The 21,456-nt window shown below is 41.3% G+C and overlaps 1 protein-coding gene across 2 annotated transcripts in view; it reads right to left on the bottom strand.

Annotated features, from left to right (window-relative positions):
• fars2 (phenylalanyl-tRNA synthetase 2, mitochondrial) overlaps positions 1 to 21,456 on the bottom strand; it is a 398,131-nt gene that overhangs the window by 315,432 nt on the left and 61,243 nt on the right. Inside the window, exon 1 of one of the 2 annotated variants that reach the window (XM_060922490.1) lies at positions 5,364 to 5,491. The exons of the other annotated variant lie outside the window; for it this stretch is intronic. The gene's annotated coding sequence lies outside the window, so the exon portion shown is untranslated. Of the gene's footprint in view, positions 1 to 5,363; positions 5,492 to 21,456 lie in introns of those variants that run through there. 2 annotated transcript variants of the gene reach the window in all.

Genomic DNA, 21,456 nt, shown 5'->3' with positions numbered 1-21,456 from the left:
ATGTCCTTTGCTGGTCTGAAATTATTCAAGACTACATTAAGTCAAGTTCACTGTATAAGGCAATGTTGGGAAAAGTCTCTTTTTTTAAACTTTAAGTGAAATATCATTTCATATTAAAAAAAAAAATGTACAAGTTTATACAGGACTGATTTTTTAAATCCCATTTCAGCACACAGGTATTTTAATAAAATCCTTGCACTAAGGCATGGTTATTGAACTAGAAAAAGAGCTCTGCTGATGAGCTTCCATGCTGTGCACTCAGTTCCTGAATCAACAAATTTGAGCCACCAGGTCATCCACATGACCACATTTTAAAAATTGGTACCTACTTAAAGCGATTAACCAGGGAATTCTGAAATTACGGGGTTATGAAATGTCATCGTTAAACATTGATACAACACCAATTCCAAAAAAGTTGGGACAAAGTACAAATTGTAAATTAAAACGGAATGCAATAATTTACAAATCTCAAAAACTGATATTGTATTCACAATAGAACATAGACAACATATCAAATGTCGAAAGTGAGACATTTTGAAATTCATGACAGCAACACATCTCAAAAAAGTTGGGACAGGGGCAATAAGAGGCTGGAAAAGTTAAAGGTACAAAAAAGGAACAGCTGGAGGACCAAATTGCAACTCATTAGGTCAATTGGCAATAGGCCATTAACATGACTGGGTATAAAAAGAGCATCTTGGAGTGGCAGCGGCTCTCAGAAGTAAAGATGGGAAGAGGATCACCAATCCCCCTAATTCTGCGCCGACAAATAGTGGAGCAATATCAGAAAGGAGTTCGACAGTGTAAAATTGCAAAAAGTTTGAACATATCATCATCTACAGTGCATAATATCATCAAAAGATTCAGAGAATCTGGAAGAATCTCTGTGCGTAAGGGTCAAGGCCGGAAAACCATACTGGGTGCCCGTGATCTTCGGGCCCTTAGACGCCACTGCATCACATACAGGCATGCTTCTGTATTGGAAATCACAAAATGGGCTCAGGAATATTTCCAGAGAACATTATCTGTGAACACAATTCACCGTGCCATCCGCCGTTGCCAGCTAAAACTCTATAGTTCAAAGAAGAAGCCGTATCTAAACATGATCCAGAAGCGCAGACGTCTTCTCTGGGCCAAGGCTCATTTAAAATGGACTGTGGCAAAGTGGAAAACTGTTCTGTGGTCAGACGAATCAAAATTTGAAGTTCTTTATGGAAATCAGGGACACCGTGTCATTCGGGCTAAAGAGGAGAAGGACGACCCAATTTGTTATCAGCGCTCAGTTCAGAAGCCTGCATCTCTGATGGTATGGGGTTGCATTAGTGCGTGTGGCATGGGCAGCTTACACATCTGGAAAGACATCATCAATGCTGAAAGGTATATCCAGGTTCTAGAGCAACATATGTGCCCATCCAGACGACGTCTCTTTCAGGGAAGACCTTGCATTTTCCAACATGACAATGCCAAACCACATACTGCATCAATTACAGCACCATGGCTGCGTAGAAGAAGGGTCCGGGTACTGAACTGGCCAGCCTGCAGTCCAGATCTTTCACCCACAGAAAACATTTGGCGCATCATAAAACGAAAGATACAACAAAAAAGACCTAAGACAGTTGAGCAACTAGAATCCTACATTAGACAAGAATGGGTTAACATTCCTGTCCCTAAACTTGAGCAACTTGTCTCCTCAGTCCCCAGACGTTTACAGACTGTTGTAAAGAGAAAAGGGGATGTCTCACAGTGGTAAACATGGCCTTGTCCCAACTTTTTTGAGATGTGGTGTTGTCATGAAATTTAAAAATCACCTAATTTTTCTCTTTAAATGATACATTTTCTCAGTTTAAACATTTGATATGTCATCTATGTTCTATTCTGAATAAAATATGGAATTTTGAAACTTCCACATCATTGCATTCCGTTTTTATTTACAATTTGTACTTTGTTCCAACTTTTTTGGAATCAGGGTTGTACAAGATGTTCTAGACGAAAAAATTAAGTGGACTTTAGCTTAAAAAAATGTCTTAAAGTTGTAACATCAGTCCGTTGGGCCATTTCCCCGGGCACAGCCGTACTGGATTAGCCAGATACATGGATGTATTAGGAGATGAAAATGAGGGTGGCGCTGCGTGACGTAGGATTCCGAACGTCTTCCTCATTCCGTCCTGGATCCGGGACGTCTGGCCGAGTGGCTTCATCAAGTAAAGTGAGAAAACTTTACTCCTGGAAAAAGCAGCAAATTGTGCAGTGAGCATTTTACAGAAGATTGTTTTATGGAGGACTTGTATGAAAAAAAATCACTGGGAAGAAGCGAGACACGAGGCAGGAATGACAACTGAAGCCAGACGCAATCCTGACTTTGTTTCGCCACAAAACACCAGTAGCACAACATCAGACCGTGTCACGCATCAAACGGACGGAAGATAAGCAGGTAAATACTTTTTTATAATTAAACAGGCAATAAACTAGTAGGGCGGCACGGTGGTGTAGTGGTTAGCGCTGTCGCCTCACAGCAAGAAGGTCCTGGGTTCGAGCCCCGGGGCCGGCGAGGGCCTTTCTGTGCGGAGTTTGCATGTTCTCCCCGTGTCCGCGTGGGTTTCCTCCGGGTGCTCCGGTTTCCCCCACAGTCCAAAGACATGCAGGTTAGGTTAACTGGTGACTCTAAATTGACCGAAGGTGTGAATGTGAGTGTGAATGGTTGTCTGTGTCTATGTGTCAGCCCTGTGATGACCTGGCGACTTGTCCAGGGTGTACCCCGCCTTTCGCCCGTAGTCAGCTGGGATAGGCTCCAGCTTGCCTGCGACCCTGTAGAAGGATAAAGCGGCTAGAGATGATGAGATGAGATGAAATACAAACAAATTGACCGAGAAGTCATGCGAGACCATAATATTATACTATAGTCTAGTATCGCATGCACTTGTACACCTCCGCTGTGCTCGCAGAAAATGACATCATACACAATGGACTTATGGCGGCTTCCCTGAGAAAAAATAGTCACGACTATTTTCATCACTTTAGTGATTAGATCATTAAGAACAAATTCAACATGTAGCTTTTTTTTTAAATAAAGGACAGACATAAAGATCGACTTTTAGCTCAAGTTGTTTATTTGGGAGATATTTCCTTTAGTGGGCGGCACGTTGGTGTAGTGGTTAGTGCTGTCGCCTCACAGCAAGAAGGTCCGGGTTCGAGCCCCGGGGCCGGCGAGGGCCTTTCTGTGCGGAGTTTGCATGTTCTCCCCGTGTCCGCGTGGGTTTCCTCCGGGTGTTCCGGTTTCCCCCACAGTCCAAAGACATGCAGGTTAGGTTAACTGGTGACTCTAAATTGACCGTAGGTGTGAATGTGAATGGTTGTCTGTGTCTATGTGTCAGCCCTGTGATGACCTGGCGACTTGTCCAGGGTGTACCCCGCCTTTCGCCCGTAGTCAGCTGGGATAGGCTCCAGCTTGCCTGCGACCCTGTAGAAGGATAAAGCGGCTAGAGATAATGAGATGAGATGAGATATTTCCTTTAAATAATTGAATTTGCTTTTAAAAAATGACATTACTTGGCACTGATTGGTTTCCTTTCATTATAAACATTGCAGCCTGATAAATATTCTCATCTCATTATCTCTAGCCGCTTTATCCTTCTACAGGGTCGCAGGCAAGCTGGAGCCTATCCCAGCTGACTACGGGCGAGAGGCGGGGTACACCCTGGACAAGTCGCCAGGTCATCACAGGGCTGACACATAGACACAGACAACCATTCACACTCACATTCACACCTACGCTCAATTTAGAGTCACCAGTTAACCTAACCTGCATGTCTTTGGACTGTGGGGGAAACCGGAGCACCCGGAGGAAACCCACGCGGACACGGGGACAACATGCAAACTCCGCACAGAAAGGCCCTCGCCGGCCACGGGGCTCGAACCCGGACCTTCTTGCTGTGAGGCGACAGCGCTAACCACTACACCACCATGCCGCCTCTGATAAATCATCAAAGCTTGAAATGTAATTTGTAGTCTGGGTGTGGTATCAGAGCCTAAAATAGTGATGTCCTCAATTGGTTTTTGTTTTAATTATGGATTACTTTTCTAAATTTGTGATCATCTGGTATTCCAGATCCCGTCAAATTTTAGTCCACTCTGAAATTCAGCCAGAGATCCTGGGTGTCTGTTTTGGTGTTTCACTTCCTGCTTCGAATAATCCCAGGCGTTTATTCCATTATTTATAGACCTGTCGAACCAGTAATGCACTGCTGTTGGAGGATGTGAAGAACTCCCCTCTCCCCCCCAGAAGAGTACTTTTGGATTAGCTGGATTTTGGATTCAGGTCAAAACACTCACTCAGCCGCAAAAATGTTGTTTGAGTCGCTGATTTTGAATTGCACGTAGGTAGCTCATTTTATACACATGTACTAGTCGAATGTTTAGCCTTGATCATAAGCTCGGAGAGATGTGAACATGTTGGGCACAACAGCGCTCCTCGTATCAACGTCTCTTTTTAACTCTCAGTCCTCAGATGTACTTGCAGGTTGCAGGTTGCAGCAGCAGCAGCGATATCACCTCAAAGTTAACGTGGCTCTTAATATGGCTGTTTATCCAGGTCTGTTACTGCAACGTGGAGCGAGTTCTCAGTTACATACAACACATAAGACAGAGGTCGATATCTAAGCGGTTCAATTACTACAGCTACAGCAAGAAAAACCTGCTTCTTAACCAATCAATTTGGAGACAAAATGTCAGGCAGCTTTTGCTTAATGCAGCAGTACTGTGTACAAATGCCTTCGTGCTGTCGCCTACAGTTATCTGATTTTTTTTTTTCATGGACAGCAGAAACACTGCTGCGGTTACATTCATGTCTGTGACTTTTCCCAAAAGTTAACAAACAGAGATGGTCCCGCTGTGCACGGAGCCCTGAAAGTTCAAAGGTGATCGTCCACCTGGTGGAGCTCAGCATGGATATGGCAGAAGCGTCTATTTTTACCTGACCATCCCCATGAGAAGACTCTAAACTAGCAAAGTTGAACTCTAAAGTAGTGAGAGGATACACACGCAGTGTATTAGTATCACGCTGAGGATTTCTCCCTGCAGATCTGAAAATGCGTGGGAGCCGTGAGAGAACTGAGGGTCGTCTGAAGCTGCTCTCAGTGGTGTTGTGTATTCGTGTGAAAACAGCCCAGTGCTGTCCTCCTCCTCTCTCACTCTCCCCATCTCTCTCTCTCTCTTTCTGCAGGCTGACACACAGCTTTGAAGCTGAAATGATATCACCGTAACACTGTGATACACTGCAGAACCATCATGAGTTCACAGACTACACACACACACACTTTTAAAAGTCTTCAGAACGTACAGTACATCGATAATCCAAAGCCACTTACAAGTCAGAAGAAATCCAAACTACACAGCTGTTCAAGGAAAACTCTGAGCTCAGGCTAAGTATCTACTACATCAGTCGTGTCGGCTCCGAGTAACGAGCACAGACACAAAACACGTTCGACACGTTTCCCTGCAGAAAAGAACAGAAAAGCAAAACTGAGAATAACACAACAACTTCACTTGGGGGGGGGGGGGGGGGGGGGGGGTTCATAGATAAGATTAGATTGGATGGATGGATGGATGGATGGATGGATGGATGGACCAATGGATAAGATTAGACGGACAGACAGACAGACGAATAGATGAACAGCCAGACAAATAAATAGATGGACAGACAGACAAAGGAACAGAGAGACAGACAGATAAATAGATGAACATGCATACAGACAGGCAGACAGATAAATAAATGAACAGACAGACAGACAGACAGACAGACAGACAATAGATGAACAGACAGTCCAGCAGACAGATGAACAGAGACAGACAGACAGACAGACAGACAAATATATAGATAGACAGACAGAAAGACAGATAGATAAATAGATGAACAGACTACAGATACACAGATGAACAGACAGACAGACAGACAGATAGATGAACAGACAGACAGAGGATTAGAGAGACAGACAGATAAATAGATGAACAGACAGGCAGACATAAATAAACAAACAAAGATAAATAGATGAACAGACAGACAGAAAGACAAACAGATGAACAGATAGACAAAGACAGAAAGATGAACATAGACAGACAAACAGGCAGATAGATAGATAGATAGATAGATAGATAGATAGATAGATAGATAGATAGATAGATAGATAGATAGATAGATAGATAGATAGATAGATAGATAGATAGAGACAGACAGGCTGAAAAACAGACAGACAGATTAAAGGACAGACAGATAAATAGAGGAACAGACAGAGATTAAAAGAGACGGACAGATAAACAGAAACAGATAGATAGACAGATAGACAGACAGACAGATATTGTCTCTTTCGAGTATAAAAGAGTAAGAAACAGGACTTGTCAATCCTCTCCAGAGATATGAGCACAATACGAGAGATTAATATATGCACACACAAGCACTAACGATGGACAGAACTGATGGCTGAAAAGAGAAAGCGTGAACTGTAAACCCTGCACTGAGGCTGAGGCTCGGAGACCCGCAGCACTCAATCACAGCATGGTGCTGTCACACATGGAGAAAAAAAAGGCCATTTCTGTGTCTCGTAAAAACAACATTCATTAAAACTGTTCAGGACTAAAAATCACATGTTCAGCATGAGCAGCAGCAGCGAACGCCGTTACCGTCACTGACAGTGACAAACCAAACATGACAGACAATCCACATGACTGACAGATTTGTTCAAAATAATGTTTTAATAGACTCGGAGACATGAAAAAGATATGAAAACACAGTTGCTAAGCAATAAAATGTGAGTAACCTGTGAAAAGATTTGACGTTTCTATTGCAACAATTTTCTTCCATTCTGTAATTTTTAGGCCATTCTGGCCATTTCTTCCATTCTGTAATTTGTAGAAGGATTGTAGAAGCAACAAACGACCAACGGGCTCATTTAGCAAAGTGTGCAGAGAACAAGTACTACACTTGTGCACAAGAGCTGCCCACATGTACCAGAAAACTGATATTTAAAACATGAGTAATGGACAACAACAACAAATCCCACAAATTACCATATTAATGTGCTTGTGCATATCCACACTCATTTGCATAAAGAAACACCCTCAAATCACCATATATGGTAAACAACAGCCCTTTAAAAAGCACAGGCGCCAGGTCGTGGTACTGATTGTTTCAGACGACATGCCAGAAGGTCTAAAGAAGATGAACTTCACCGACACTGAAGTAAAGATACTGTTGCATTAAGTCCAGCAAAACAAAAAGTGGTTATTTGGCATTTTTACCAGTAGTTTTTCGAACAAATAAATAAATAAATAAATAAATAAATACGATTTTTAAACTATATACATTTTTATTCGTATGATGGCATGTAAAATTATTTTTGTTGTTTTTTTCCGCTGCTGGCTTGGAAATGTAATGTACTGCAGTGAAAATGCATGAAGGTAAGACGTGTCATTATTCAACTCCTAGCTGACTGGGAAATGCCAGTGCCATCACCATTTGCTCTTCAAAATGCACTTGAAGAGAAAATCCCTCAAGTAGACATCAACTAAAATGGTGTTTGTCATCTGTCTGCATCTTGTGAACACTGTTGTGAACTCAGAAGTGCTCTCTGAATTATGCTCATATGATAGATAGTGGGCGGCACGGTGGTGTAGTGGTTAGTACTGTCGCCTCACAGCAAGAAGGTCCGGGTTCAAGCCCCGTGGCCGGCGAGGGCCTTTCTGTGCAGAGTTTGCATGTTCTCCCCGTGTCCGCGTGGGTTTCCTCCGGGTGCTCCGGTTTCCCCCACAGTCCAAAGACATGCAGGTTAGGTTAACTGGTGACTCTAAATTGAGCGTAGGTGTGAATGTGAGTGTGAATGGTTGTCTGTGTCTATGTGTCAGCCCTGTGATGACCTGGCGACTTGTCCAGGGTGTACCCCGCCTTTCACCCGTAGTCAGCTGGGATAGGCTCCAGCTTGCCTGTGACCCTGTAGAACAGGATAAAGCGGCTACAGATAATGAGATGAGATGAGATATGATAGATAGTACCTGATGAATGAGTGCCATATAGTCAGGTTAACTGCTATTACACATTTCTACCACTAGGGTTTCTTGGGTTCTTGTATATGCTTTATCACAAGTGTGCGGAAATACACTCACCGGCCACTTTATTACGACCACCCATCCACCTGCTGTTTTCTGCAGTTATCTAATCAGCCGATCCCTTGACAGCAGCACAAGGCATCGAATCATGCAGATCTAAATCAAGAGCTTGAGTTAATGTTCACTTCAAACATCAGAATGGGAAAAATTGTGATCTTTGCGATTTGTGGCATGGGTGTTGGTTTGAGCCAGATGGACTGGTTTGAGTATTTCAGAAACTGCTGATCTCCTGGGGTTTTCACACATGAGAATTTAAACAAAATGGTGAGAAAAACAAACAGAGGTGGACAAAGTACCCAACTTCATTGCTTAAGTCAAAAAGTACAGATCCCACTGGTCAAATGTTGCTCCGATACAAGTGAAAGTTGTCCAGTCAAATTTTTACTGAAGTACTTGCTTTTAAAAATACTTAAGTATTAAAAGTACATTTTCTGTCAACGTATTGTTGTATTATTGCAACAACGCTTACAAAACCTAATGCCGTTACCAAAGACAGAAATGTGAATTCACAAAATGAACGCATGCTGTGCATCATGGTGGTTTAACGTTAAGCTAGCTAGTCAGTGAAACTCCACCTGACATGCTAGCAAACGCTTTTCAAACTCAAAATCATATTGGGTAGCTAACGCTACTAGAAAAGAAACATTTCTACATTCTGTTTATTTGGCAGGATTATGCTAAAACATATTTCTGAAAGGACTTCAGATAAGTTAACGTTATTCATGTTAGCATAACTCCATTTTTACATGCCAACTAACAGTGTCCAAGTTAACTAGCTATGTGTTAACGTTAGCCGTGGACAAGGCGATGGCAACTTGGTGGGCAAATCCATAGAAAGTCATTTGACTAACCAGACTGCATAGCTATTGCAACGTTATCGCTCGCTCTAAAAGCACAGACAACTTCACTGCAAGCTTTCTCTTGGAATAAAACGTTTATATACCTCAATATGCTTCCGCAGGTCGGATGGCGAGTTTTTGTAGGCCGTGATGTGGTTCGTTTTCGGCAAACAAAGCAAACATTTAAAACGAAACAAATCTTTAATCCTTTCAGAAAACTGAAACATGGGTTCATGGGCCATGAGTGCGTGCATTCCCCAGAAAAACCGCCTCCTTCCATTCTACCATCAACTGATCGTGTTAAATAATGCTGCTGAGAAATCATTGAACTTGATTTTATCCAGTCTATGGACGTGACCCTAGTGATTACTGATCATCTGTCTCAGTGTCACCTGCAAAAAAAAAAAAAAATCACGTTTTAGAAAAGAAAAAAACATCCACTTTCAAAGCTGCTTCATGGTAACGAGTAATGAGGACCTTGATAGAAATGTAGTGGAGTGAAAAGTATGATATTTGTCTTTCAAAATGTAGTGAAGTTAGTCATAAGTTTCCAAAAAATACTCAAGTAAAGTACAGATACTCAAAAAGTGTACTTAAGTACAGTACTCAAGTAAATGTACTTCGTTACTGTCCACCTCTGAAAACAAAACACACTGAGTTGAGTGAGCGACAGTTCCGTGGGTGGAAACAAACGTCTTGTTGATGCGAGAGATCAGAGGGAAATGGACAGATTGGTTCGAGCTTTTTGCCAGGAAGGATATAGTAACTCTTTACAACCGTGGTGAGCAGAAAAGCATCTCAGCATGCAACAACAGAAGACCACACTGGGTTCCAGTCCTGCAGCCAAGAACAGGAATCTCAGAATCAAGAACAAGTTCCTATCAAAGTGGCTGGTGAGTGTGTATGCGAAACTTGACGACCATCTGACACACCTATTCTCACCACACAAACAATCACATTCATGTACCTCCATGATCACCTCTATGAGATCCATATCAAGAAAACGTGGATGTGGTTCTGCTGGTTGATCACATGATGTCACACCTTCTCTGCTGCTCTGTGCATCAAAACATCAGCAGACTTGAATTTCTTTTTGACTCTGTTTGTCTCCTTGATGATGTGTCAGAGCAAAATGAATACACATACAGTGATTATAGTATTCAAGTACTGCAGAGCAGTGAACCAAGTATTCAATTACCCATACACACCCCTAATATACAGAACCGACCTTCACAGTGACCTCATACCGACAGTGAGTGAGACCCGCAGTCAGAGAGACGCGTAAAGAGAGGGAGACTCATACAGATCGGACTCACACGTCTGACACAATCACTAATCAATTATATAATGAAAATTTTAAAATAAATAAATAAAAATAAAAATGATAATCAAACCCATTAAATGTTACCATGTGCTGAAAGAAAAGTGTTTTAGTTTGTCGGAATGCTGAGCAGGAGTTGAATGAAGGTCAGATCAGGACTCAGACAAGGAGAAACATGAAATGGTGCTCATTAGCGCTCATGACACTTTCCTGAGATATTGCATTGAGAGATCTTTTAATAAAATTTTTAAATAAGAGTAATAATCTGATTGAAAGCGGCTAATTACAACCCCGATTCCATAAATTTGGGACACTGTGTAAAACAAATAAAAACAGAATGCAAGAATTTGCAAATCATGGAAACCCTTTGTACTATTTACATTGCAAATAGTACAAAGACAACATATCAAATGTTGAAACTCAGAAATTTTATGATATGCTCATTCTGAATTTGATGTCAGCAACACGTTTCAAAAAAAGTTGGGACAGGGGCATGTTTACCACTGTGCTGTATCACCTCTACTTTTAACAACACTCTGTAAACGTTTGGGAACTGAGGAAACTGTAATTTTGACAGAGAACTCTTGTCCCATTCTTGCTTGAGATACAATTTCAGTTGCTCAACAGTTCGGGGTCTCTTTTGTCGTATTTTGCACTTCATAATGCGTCAAATGTTTTAAATATAAGACAGGTCTGGACTGCAGGCAGGCCAGTTTAGCACCCTGACTCTTTTACTGTGGAGCCATGCAGTTTTAATATGTGCAGAAAACAGTTTGGCATTGTCTTACTGAAAGAAGGAAGGCTTTCCCTAAAAAAATATTTAGTCTGGATGGCAGCATATTGCTCTGAAACGTGTATATATCATTCAGCATTAATGATGCCTTCCCAGATGTACAAGCTACCCATGTCATGTGCACTAATGCACCCTCATACCATCACAGATGCTGGCTTTTGAACTGTGCAGTGATAACCAGCCGGATGGTCCCTCTCCTCTTTAGCCTAGAGGACGCGGTGTCCATGATTTTCTAAAAAGAATTTCTACTTTTGATTTGTCAGACCTCGGGACAATTTTCCACTTTGCCACAGTCCATCGTAAAAGAGCTCAGGCCTAGAGAAGGTGGCGGTGTTTCTGGATATTGTTTATATCTGGTTTTAACTTGCATTTGTGGATGCAGTAATGAACTGTTTTCACAGACGATGGTTTTCTGAAGAAGTGTTCCTGAGCCCATACAGTGATTTCCACTACAGACACATGTCTGTTTTTAATGCAGTGTCGCCTGACGGCCTGAAGATCACAGGCATCCAATTTCAGTTTTCAGCCTTGTCTCTTGCATACAGAGATTTCTCCAGATTCTCTGAATCTTTTAATGACATTATGTACCATAGATGATGTGATCCCCAAATCCTTTGCAATTTTACACTGAGGAATGTTATTCTTAAAATTGTTGCACGGTTTTCCCATGCAGTCTTTTACAGAGCAGTGAACCCCTCGCCATCTTTACTTCTGAGACTCCGCCTCTCTGGGATGCTCTTTTTATACTCAATCATGTTACTGACCTGCTGCCAATTAACCAAATTAGTTTCTTTTTTTTTTAGCATTACACAACTTTTTCAGTCTTTTGTTGCCCCCGTCCCAACTTTGATGAAATGTGTTGCCGATCTTAAATTCAAAATGAGCATATATTTTTCAAAAAACAAGAAAATTTCTCAGTTAACATTTGATATGTAGTCGTACCATTTTCAATGAAATATCGGGTTTCCATGATTTGCAAATCTTCACATTCTGTTCTTATTTATATTTTACACAGTGTCCCAACTTTTTTGGAATTGGGGTTATAGATGGCCTTGTTTAAAAAAATAAATAAATAATGTAAAGTTTTTGAATCTGTGAAATTGTACTTGTGCAGATTTTTACACTTTTCTTCCTTTGGGCTATTCAGTGATGTATTTTTGTAGACTGAGGGACGGACAGAAAAATACTGACTTAACACTCAAACAGACCAGGAAGACTAAAGTGCAGGACAGGTAGCAGGGAGAGAGAAGGAGAGAGGGAGAAGAAATAAGACAGACAGACAGACACACACACATTAAATATATATATATATATATATATATATATATATATATATATATATATATATATAGAGAGAGAGAGAGAGAGAGAGAGAGAGAGAGAGAGAGAGAGAGAGAGGCTGACAGCGAGATAGACAAATGTATGGAAAAACAGTGAGAGAAACAGACAGCAAAATAAACAGAGACAGACAGATAAACCTAGAGAGAAACTGAAAGAGAGAGAAAAAGACAGACAGTCAGAGAAATAGATATGAGTAGAAAGAAAGAAGGAGAAATAGAGATAGAAGAGACTTTAAATTTTTTATTTACAATTTTAGATTGTGATGCATAGTGTGTCGTAGAAATATCTTCAAATATCATGATATGATTTCCCCCCAATATGCCCCAGTCCTAGTGCTCATGAATAAATATCTACGACTACAGACATCTCATCTCATCTCATTATCTCTAGCCGCTTTATCCTATCCTACAGGGTCATTACGTTTGCAATAGCAAGAAGTAGATTTAAGGGTTAAAGAAGGAAAGCACACTCTTTAATATAAACACGGAATGTATATAACCAAATTATGCATTTGTAGGACAAGCAGGACAAGGTCAAAAGGGAGAATCAAGATATTTAAAAAAAAGACAAATGAGACATGAATGCAGATGGAGAAAAGCAGACAACAATCAGGAATAAAAGACAAAGACAGAGAGAGAAAGAAAAGCCAAGACAGGAGTAAACCAGGAGAATAAAATAGATGTTGATATGGAGCTATGGATAAAGGCGGAGTAAATAAATGACGGAGAAAGAAAGTGAAGAGAAAGATGAAAAGGGGCTGGCGCAAAAATGCAGAAGATAAATGAGCGAGAGAGAGATTAAACACAGCATGCATGGACAACGGAGAGAGGGAGAGAGAGATGGAGGAGTTAACACACCACTTTGTTCAGTCACTTCAGTTCGCAGCGTGGAAGGAAAAAGTGCAAGATCTGAAGCCAAGCATGGGACAGCAACAGTGAATTTTTGTGCGTGTGTGTGAGATTGATGTTGAGAATTACACTGGCTTTTTCCTGTCGATGTGCGCTCAATAAGGGGAGTTCGGATGATCTCTCTGTGGAGTCATACTTCACACAGCTCTTCGCTTCAGACGGTCAGCATCGCCATAGCACTGGAGCACCACTTCAAACACACACACACACACGCGCGCATATACTCATTCCGATGGGCATGCCATATATCAGTCAACGTCAACCACCTTGGGAATAACGTGCATGGTGGCAGGCAGTTGGTCATTAATGAAGCGAGTTGCAAAGAGCACGAGACAGGATTCCCAATTCAGCTCATTAGACGCGGCAGCTACAATTGTGCAACTCGATTCTTCATTTCTAGTCCATATGCAGCGAGAGAGCTTTCAAAATATTACACACAGATAATCCAAAATCAAATCGGTCAATCAGTGGAGCGGCAGTATTATAGTGGTCATGGTAGTGTTGCCATTTTCCTGGTTTGATCCTGAGCCCAGGTTACTGCATGCTCCGCTGTGTCTGCGTGGGTTTCCTCCAGGTTAGCTGGTTTCTTCCTACTTTCCGGAAACGTACAGTACTGTGCAAAAGTCTTAGGCACACGTAAAGAAATGCTGCAGACCAAAAGCAGCATCAAAATAATGAAATGAAAGGTTTCAGCATAAAAAAAAAAAACAAGTGTTGCCAGGCAAAACAAACCTTGCCCGGCAGCACTTATTTTATACGTATATTTTGATAATGGTAATATTTCTCAATCATCAGCTGTCAGGTTAGTCCTATGAAAACCCATGACCTTGAGTTTGACATTTCAAAGTCATTCAAGGTCAAAGGTCATGGTGCCAAATGAAAGCCCATATGGCACTTCCTATAAGTTGATAATGGGAAATATCTGTCTACCATCAACCGTTTTCAAATTACAGCCCTCTGAAAATCCGTGACCTTGAGTTTGACCTTTTCAAGGTCACTCAAGGTCAAAGATCATGGTGCCAAATGAAAGGCCATATGGGAGTTCCAATATGCTCATAATAGTAAACATCTGTCTATCGGCAACCGTTTTTGAGTTATAATGGAAAATGTGTTATTTTGACCAAAAGGTTGACCTTTCCGGTGACCTTAACCTTAATCTTGACCCGATTACCCCCAAAATTTAAATCAGGTAATCTACGGACCATTGCCCACCTACCCTGAAAATTTGAAGTCAATCAGTGCAACCGTCTAGACACTAGATTGTTAACAAACACACACAAACAAAAACAAATGAAAATTTTAAAGAAAATTATGAGATACCCCATCATGTAGAATATCAGTGGAAGCAGAATTGAAAGATGAACATTTTGGAATTGGTTTGAAGTACAGTGGCGCTTGAAAGTTTGTGAACCCTTTAGAATTTTCTATATTTCTGCATAAATATGACCTAAAACATCATCAGATTTTCACACAAGTCCTAAAAGTAGATAAAGAGAACCCAGTTAAACAAATGAGACAAAAATATTATACTTGGTCATTTATTTATTGAGGAAAATGATCTAATATTACATATCTGTGAGTGGCAAAAGTATGTGAACCTCTAGGATTAGCAGGTAATTTGAAGGTGAAATTAGAGTCAGGTGTTGTCAATCAATGGGATGACAATCAGGTGTGAGTGGGCACCCTGTTTTATTTAAAGAACAGGGATCTATCAAAGTCTGATCTTCACAACACATGTTTGTGGAAGTGTGTCATGGCACGAACAAAGGAGATTTCTGAGGACCTCAGAAAAAGCGTTGTTGATGCTCATCAGGCTGGAAAAGGTTACAAAACCATCTCTAAAGAGTTTGGACTCCACCAATCCACAGTCAGACAGATTGTGTACAAATGGAGGAAATTCAAGACCACTGTTACCCTCCCCAGGAGTGGTCGACCAACAAAGATCACTCCAAGAGCAAGGCGTGTAATAGTCAGCAAGGTCACAAAGGACCCCAGGGTAACTTCTAAGCAACTGAAGGCCTCTCTCACATTGGCTAATGGTAATGTTCATGAGTCCACCATCAGGAGAACACTGAACAACAATGGTGTGCATGGCAGGGTTGCAAGGAGAAAGCCACTGCTCTCCAAAAAGAACATTGCTGCTCATCTGCAGTTTGCTAAAGATCACGTGGACAAGCCAGAAGGTTATTGGAAAGTGTTTTGTTGACGGATGAGACCAAAATAGAACTTTTTGGTTTAAATGAGAAACATTATGTTTGGAGAAAGGAAAACACTGCATTCTAGCACAAGAACCTTATCCCATCTGTGAAACATGGTGGTGGTCGTATCATGGTTTGGGCCTGTTTTGCTGCATCTGGGCCAGGATGGCTTGCCATCATTGATGGAACAATGAATTCTGAATTATACCAGCGAATTCTAAAGGAAAATGTCAGGACATCTGTCCATGAACTGAAGCTCAAGAGAAGGTGGGTCATGCAGCAAGACAACGACCCTAAGCACACAAGTCGTTCAACCAAAGAATGGTTAAAGAAGAATAAAGTTAATGTTTTGGAATGACCAAGTCAAAGTCCTGACCTGAATCCAATCGAAATGTTGTGGAAGGACCTGAAGCGAGCAGTTCATGTGAGGAAACCCACCGACATCCCAGAGTTGAAGCTGTTCTGTATGGAGGAATGGGCTAAAATTCCTCCAAGCCAGTGTGCAGGACTGATCAACAGTTACCGGAAACGTTTAGTTGCAGTTATTGCTGCACAAGGGGGTCACACCAGATACTGAAAGCAAAGGTTCACATACTTTTGCCACTCACAGATATGCAATATTGGATCATTTTCCCCAATAAATAAATGACCAAGTATAATATTTTTGTCTCATTTGTTTAACTGGGTTCTCTTTATCTACTTTTAGGACTTGTGTGAAAATCTGATGATGTTTTAGGCCATATTTATGTTGAAATATATAAAATTTTAAAAGGGTTCACAAACTTTCAAGCACCACTGTAAATATGATTAATACGAAGGAAGATATCGCAAAAAGATTTTGACCTTTTTGGTGACCTTGACCAGATGACCCTCAAAATGTTGGAGGTTCTATTTGAGACCAGTGCCCACCCATCATGAAAGTTTCATGAAGACTGGTTCAGCCATTTTCCCGTAATGTTGCTAACAAAAAAAAAACAAAGAAACAGAGAAACCCCACCAAAAACAATACCTTGCCCCCGGTGGACTCCGTCCCGGGCGAGGTAAAAATACTATAAACAACAGCAAGCCACTAGATACAGACTGTGACTAAAGTCGTAGTAATTTGTGCTAGCTGTTACAAACAGGGACATCTGGTCACCATAACCTATAGATCCGGAACAGTACGAGATAAAGAATGATGCTTAGTGAGGAAAAGTTGCACCCTGCCGCCCTGAAAAAAAAAAGACTGAAAAGTTATGAAAATTGACAGAGTTATAAGTGATTGAAAAAAGCCCGTTTTTCATGGATCATTCTGGATCAGTGATCCAGATCAGTACCAAAAGTCATAGCAATATAATTCAGCCCAGAGGTATTCTTCATGTGAAATTTGGTGATGATTGCAGTTTTATGCGGAAATGAGCTGTAGGTTTTACTGAGCATCTTCCAGAACCAGCCCCAGTTCTTCTGGACACTTTGACTGTCACACTCGCTTCTTCATTTTGCACCAAAACCCAGCAGCCTTCATTATGTTTTAATCTGAAAAGTGCTCTTGTATGTAATACGCTGTTCAGATACAAACTTTTCTTATTCCTGTAACATTTAATTTTGTGCTGGAAAACGAATGTTTGGACTCTAAAATGTTTCCGTACTGACTCGATAATGTAGAAGTCATAAAATAGAAATCTAGAACAATTTGTATGAAAAAAAATAATAATAAAATAGGGGGCCAGGGTGGCACGGTGGTGTAGTGGTTAGCGCTGTCACCTCACAGCAAGAAGGTCCGGGTTCGAGCCCTATGGCCGGCGAGGGCCTTTCTGTGCGGAGTTTGCATGTTCTCCCCGTGTCTGCGTGGGTTTCCTCCGGGTGCTCCGGTTTCCCCCACAGTCCAAAGACATGCAGGTTAGGTTAACTGGTGGCTCTAAATTGACCGTAGGTGTGAATGTGAGTGTGAATGGTTGTCTGTGTCTATGTGTCAGCCCTGTGATGACCTGGCGACTTGTCCAGGGTGTACCCCGCCTTTCGCCCGTAGTCAGCTGGGATAGGCTCCAGCTTGCCTGCGACCCTGTAGAACAGGATAAAGCGGCTACAGATAATGAGATGAGATGAGAAAATAGGGGGCCTAAGACTTTTGCACAGTACTGTATCAGAAGGTACCATCTGGTGCCACGAAATTTGAAACTCGGTGTGAACGTGTGGTTATGTGTCTGATGTGTGCGTGGTGTCCACATATAAATATTTTATCCTAGCCCATGGTTTATCCTGGTCTGGTCAGGGTCTCGGTGGATCCAGAGCCTATCCCGGGAACACTGGGTGTCAGGCGAGACCGTATCCTGGATGGCACGACATACATAGTTTTTAAATAATGATTAAATCTATAGCAAGATGCATATACTAGTGTCAGTCATTCGAAAACTGCAAGTTTCTTGTTTTATTTTGGTGAACAATTCATCCATATTTACTTCTTCGAGACTACAAGAAGAAGAAGAAACACCGAGACTCGGAAAGGAAACTGTCCTTGTCTCGGTGATACCTGATGATAAGATTGTGATCACGCCATTAAACAGTTGTGTATAAATTTCTATTAGGCGTCACAGACCAAGCACACTGAATGACATAAAATTACATTAAAAAAAAAGAAAATGATTAAATAACCGTTCCACCAAACAGCATAATCTTTCTATTTAAAGTGCTATTAATTAGCAGCTCGGAGATGGTGATGAGATTTTAAATTGCTGTTTTATTAAAGGCATGTGCACTGAGAGTGTCAACCAGTTAGATCTATATAAAAGGTGCGTAAATAGCACTAATCATCATGTGTAACACAAACACACACAGCTAGTAGTTTATTAGGTGCACATATTACATCAGCCACATAGTACAGGATTACTTTACTGACTATCTACACAGAACAACCATTCTCGTGTGTGAAAACCCCAGGAGATCAGCAGTTTCTGAAATACTCAAACCATCCCACCTGCTATAAACAACCATGCCATGGTTAAAGTCACCAAGATCACCGTTTTCTCCGTTCTGATGTTTAATGCGAGTATTAACTGAAGCTCTTGACCTTGATTTTATGCATTGTGCCGCTGCCTAATGATTGGCTGATTAGATAACTGCATAAATCTGCAGAAGTGCTGGTGTTCCTAATAAAGTGGACGGTGAATGTATACAATGTGGTAGGCTGTTCCGAAGTCAGGTGGTATTCTAGTTTACGACAGGACGTCTTATCAAAATACCATGATGAATATCTTCATTCACGCCGCCTTTAAATCTCAAATATCATCATTACCCGAAGCCTCACTCATACATTTGCATTTGTTTTTTGTTTTATTTTTGCTTGCGGTTGCCAGATGGCAACACTCCTTGGTGTCCTAACTATGATGTATAATATTCATTACCGATATGCAGACTGATGCATCATAACATAACTCAGACTAAACATTAGTTTCCCTACTGATAATTGCATTCATGTGACAATGATATAAAAAGTTGCCAAACTATATTTATAAATGGTTGCTTTTGTCCGGAGTCACAAATCAACACCAATGATCAGACGAATTAGTAATGATCAAGGTACAGAAGGAAAACGTTCTGCGTCTTCCTTTTTGAAAACACGAGCACTTCATTTCTTATATTTCGCCTTTATATCAAATCAGGAGAAGTCAGATACAGAGGAGGTTAAACACTGAGAGGAAAAAAAAACACCACCACCAACAACAATAAAATATAGTCGCAAGCGGCGATGAAGGGCCCAAGCACCTCCGGTTTGGTGGACCCGTCACACGTGGTCATCATACAATGCACATGCATCTGAGATGTGCGACAAAAGCCTGGGTATCTGGTTTGTGCACCACCAGTGATGTGTGTTTAGGCAACGGAGTCATTACTGTCCAAGTCCAAATGGTGGCGTTAGAACATAGATAGACCGTGTACATGGAGATGACATTATGGTCAATGTGTAAATCATCTGGTGAAATGTGGACCTCACAATCCCTTCGCAATTCAAAATCAACATCATCTTAACATCATGTATACCAAATCTGGCACGAATCCAACAAACTGCCAAGGAGGAGAACGTCAAAATGTAACACGTGTCAAAAAGCACAAAACCAAAAATAACTCATTTCCTGTTGAGTATGGCTAATACAACGTACGTTACAATTTTGTTCATTTTGGGGCACCCCACACACCTACCAAATTTGACACGGATAGGTGAAACGAAATACCGGGCAAAGTCTCAATGCCATGTGGGGGTGCTATGGAGTCCCCCAGACACACCCGGGGCCAAGCCTCTATCTCTGAATAGCGGTGGCCAGGACTGATGTTTGTACCAAATTTCATGAGTTTTCACCCATGGGAACCACCTCAAAATTGGCCAAGTCTTGAAGAAGAAGAAAACAATAGGGCCTTGCACCTCCTGTGCTCAGGCCCTAAAAAAAAAAACCCCACACAGATAACTGAACATTTCTTATAATGGGAAAATTATCTCAAGTCTTAATTACCTCATATTTAATTGCTGTAATCCCACAATAAGAAATATTCACAGATCAATAAACATTTACGATTTTCACTTGTAAAATAGCATTTTTTTTGCAGTAAAGTTTTGTGCTAATGATTACACACACACACACACGTTTGTGATCTTTCCCTCCATTCACCGTTACGTCCTTGAAAAAGGAAAATTTACTCCAAATGCTTGCACTGGCTAATGTGTAGACTGGGTGAAATAAATAATATTATAACATAAAGCTACGGTCACACTACAGTTCGTGATGCTTTGCGATGGGTTATCAATAAAAATGAGGTGTTTTGGGGACGATGCATGGTGATATACAGGTGAACTAAAAGTTGTGGTCACACAGCAGGCGAAAACTTGACTGTCACGCCTTCACGTGCGAGTCTGGTGCAGCTTGAGCGGCTGTGCTCACTCACGGAGAGCATTGTGCGCGCTCTTAGGACCTAGTCGTTATGGGAAACGCCTGATGCTGACTTGAGCACAATCAACACATACGTATAAGGACGCTGTTTTCAGAGACTTCGCAAAGTATTATCATTATCACCATCATGTTTGTTTCTAGCCATGTTTATGACTCTGCTTTTCTGTTTCGTTTGTTTTGTTACTCTGACCTTGCCTCACATTTTGTTTTTATAAATATCACACCTGCTAAACACTCTTCCTGCACTTACTTCTGTCTACCGCTGCAGACCTGACACAATACTTCCCAAAGTCTCTGTGAAAGCAGCGTCCTTATATGCGCGTGCTGATTGCACTCAAATCAGCATCAGGTGTTTCCCATAATAACTGGGTCCCAAGTGCACATACAACGCGCTCTTGAAGGATCCTGAATGTAGATGCACTTTTTAAGTCTTGGTGAAGGTTAGGCTGTGCCGAGCCGCCGTGTTGATGAGGCTCCTGCGAGCATCGGGGACATGGGTTTGAGACAAATACATCTCAAGAGGCTTTGCAAAGGTTCCCTGAGCTTCGGGAAGTATTCACAAACCCATCTGCGAGTATTCATTGCTTAGTTTGCCAACAAAAACATCGCCAACAAATTTCAATGCATGAATTTTGGCCACTCATGAGGCACAGACACATCAAAAACAACTCACGAAGCTTGGAGAACATTCGCCATGCATCGCATGATTGCAGGGTTCCCGCTGGCATTCATCATGCTCATCATTGATGAACATCATCCATCACAATGTATAGATTTATCTGCAGGCTGAATGACTTAAAAAACCAAAATGTTGTGGCACTAGTAAGCATGGAATACAGTGACACTCGCTGCATATCTCAGTATTGGAAGCATTGGTATAAGTGTCTCTTGAAATTGTGACATTAGATGTTTTTAATTTTGTGTGTTGTTTGTAATGATTTGTTTTTATATTGTGATTGTGTTTTTTTTTTGTTATTTGTCTT

The sequence above is a fragment of the Neoarius graeffei genome, chromosome 5 (genome assembly GCF_027579695.1).
Source record: "Neoarius graeffei isolate fNeoGra1 chromosome 5, fNeoGra1.pri, whole genome shotgun sequence".
Classification (NCBI taxonomy): domain Eukaryota; kingdom Metazoa; phylum Chordata; class Actinopteri; order Siluriformes; family Ariidae; genus Neoarius; species Neoarius graeffei.
The sequence above is the reverse complement of the archived record's forward strand: the minus strand, read 5'-3'. Positions and strand labels throughout refer to the sequence as shown.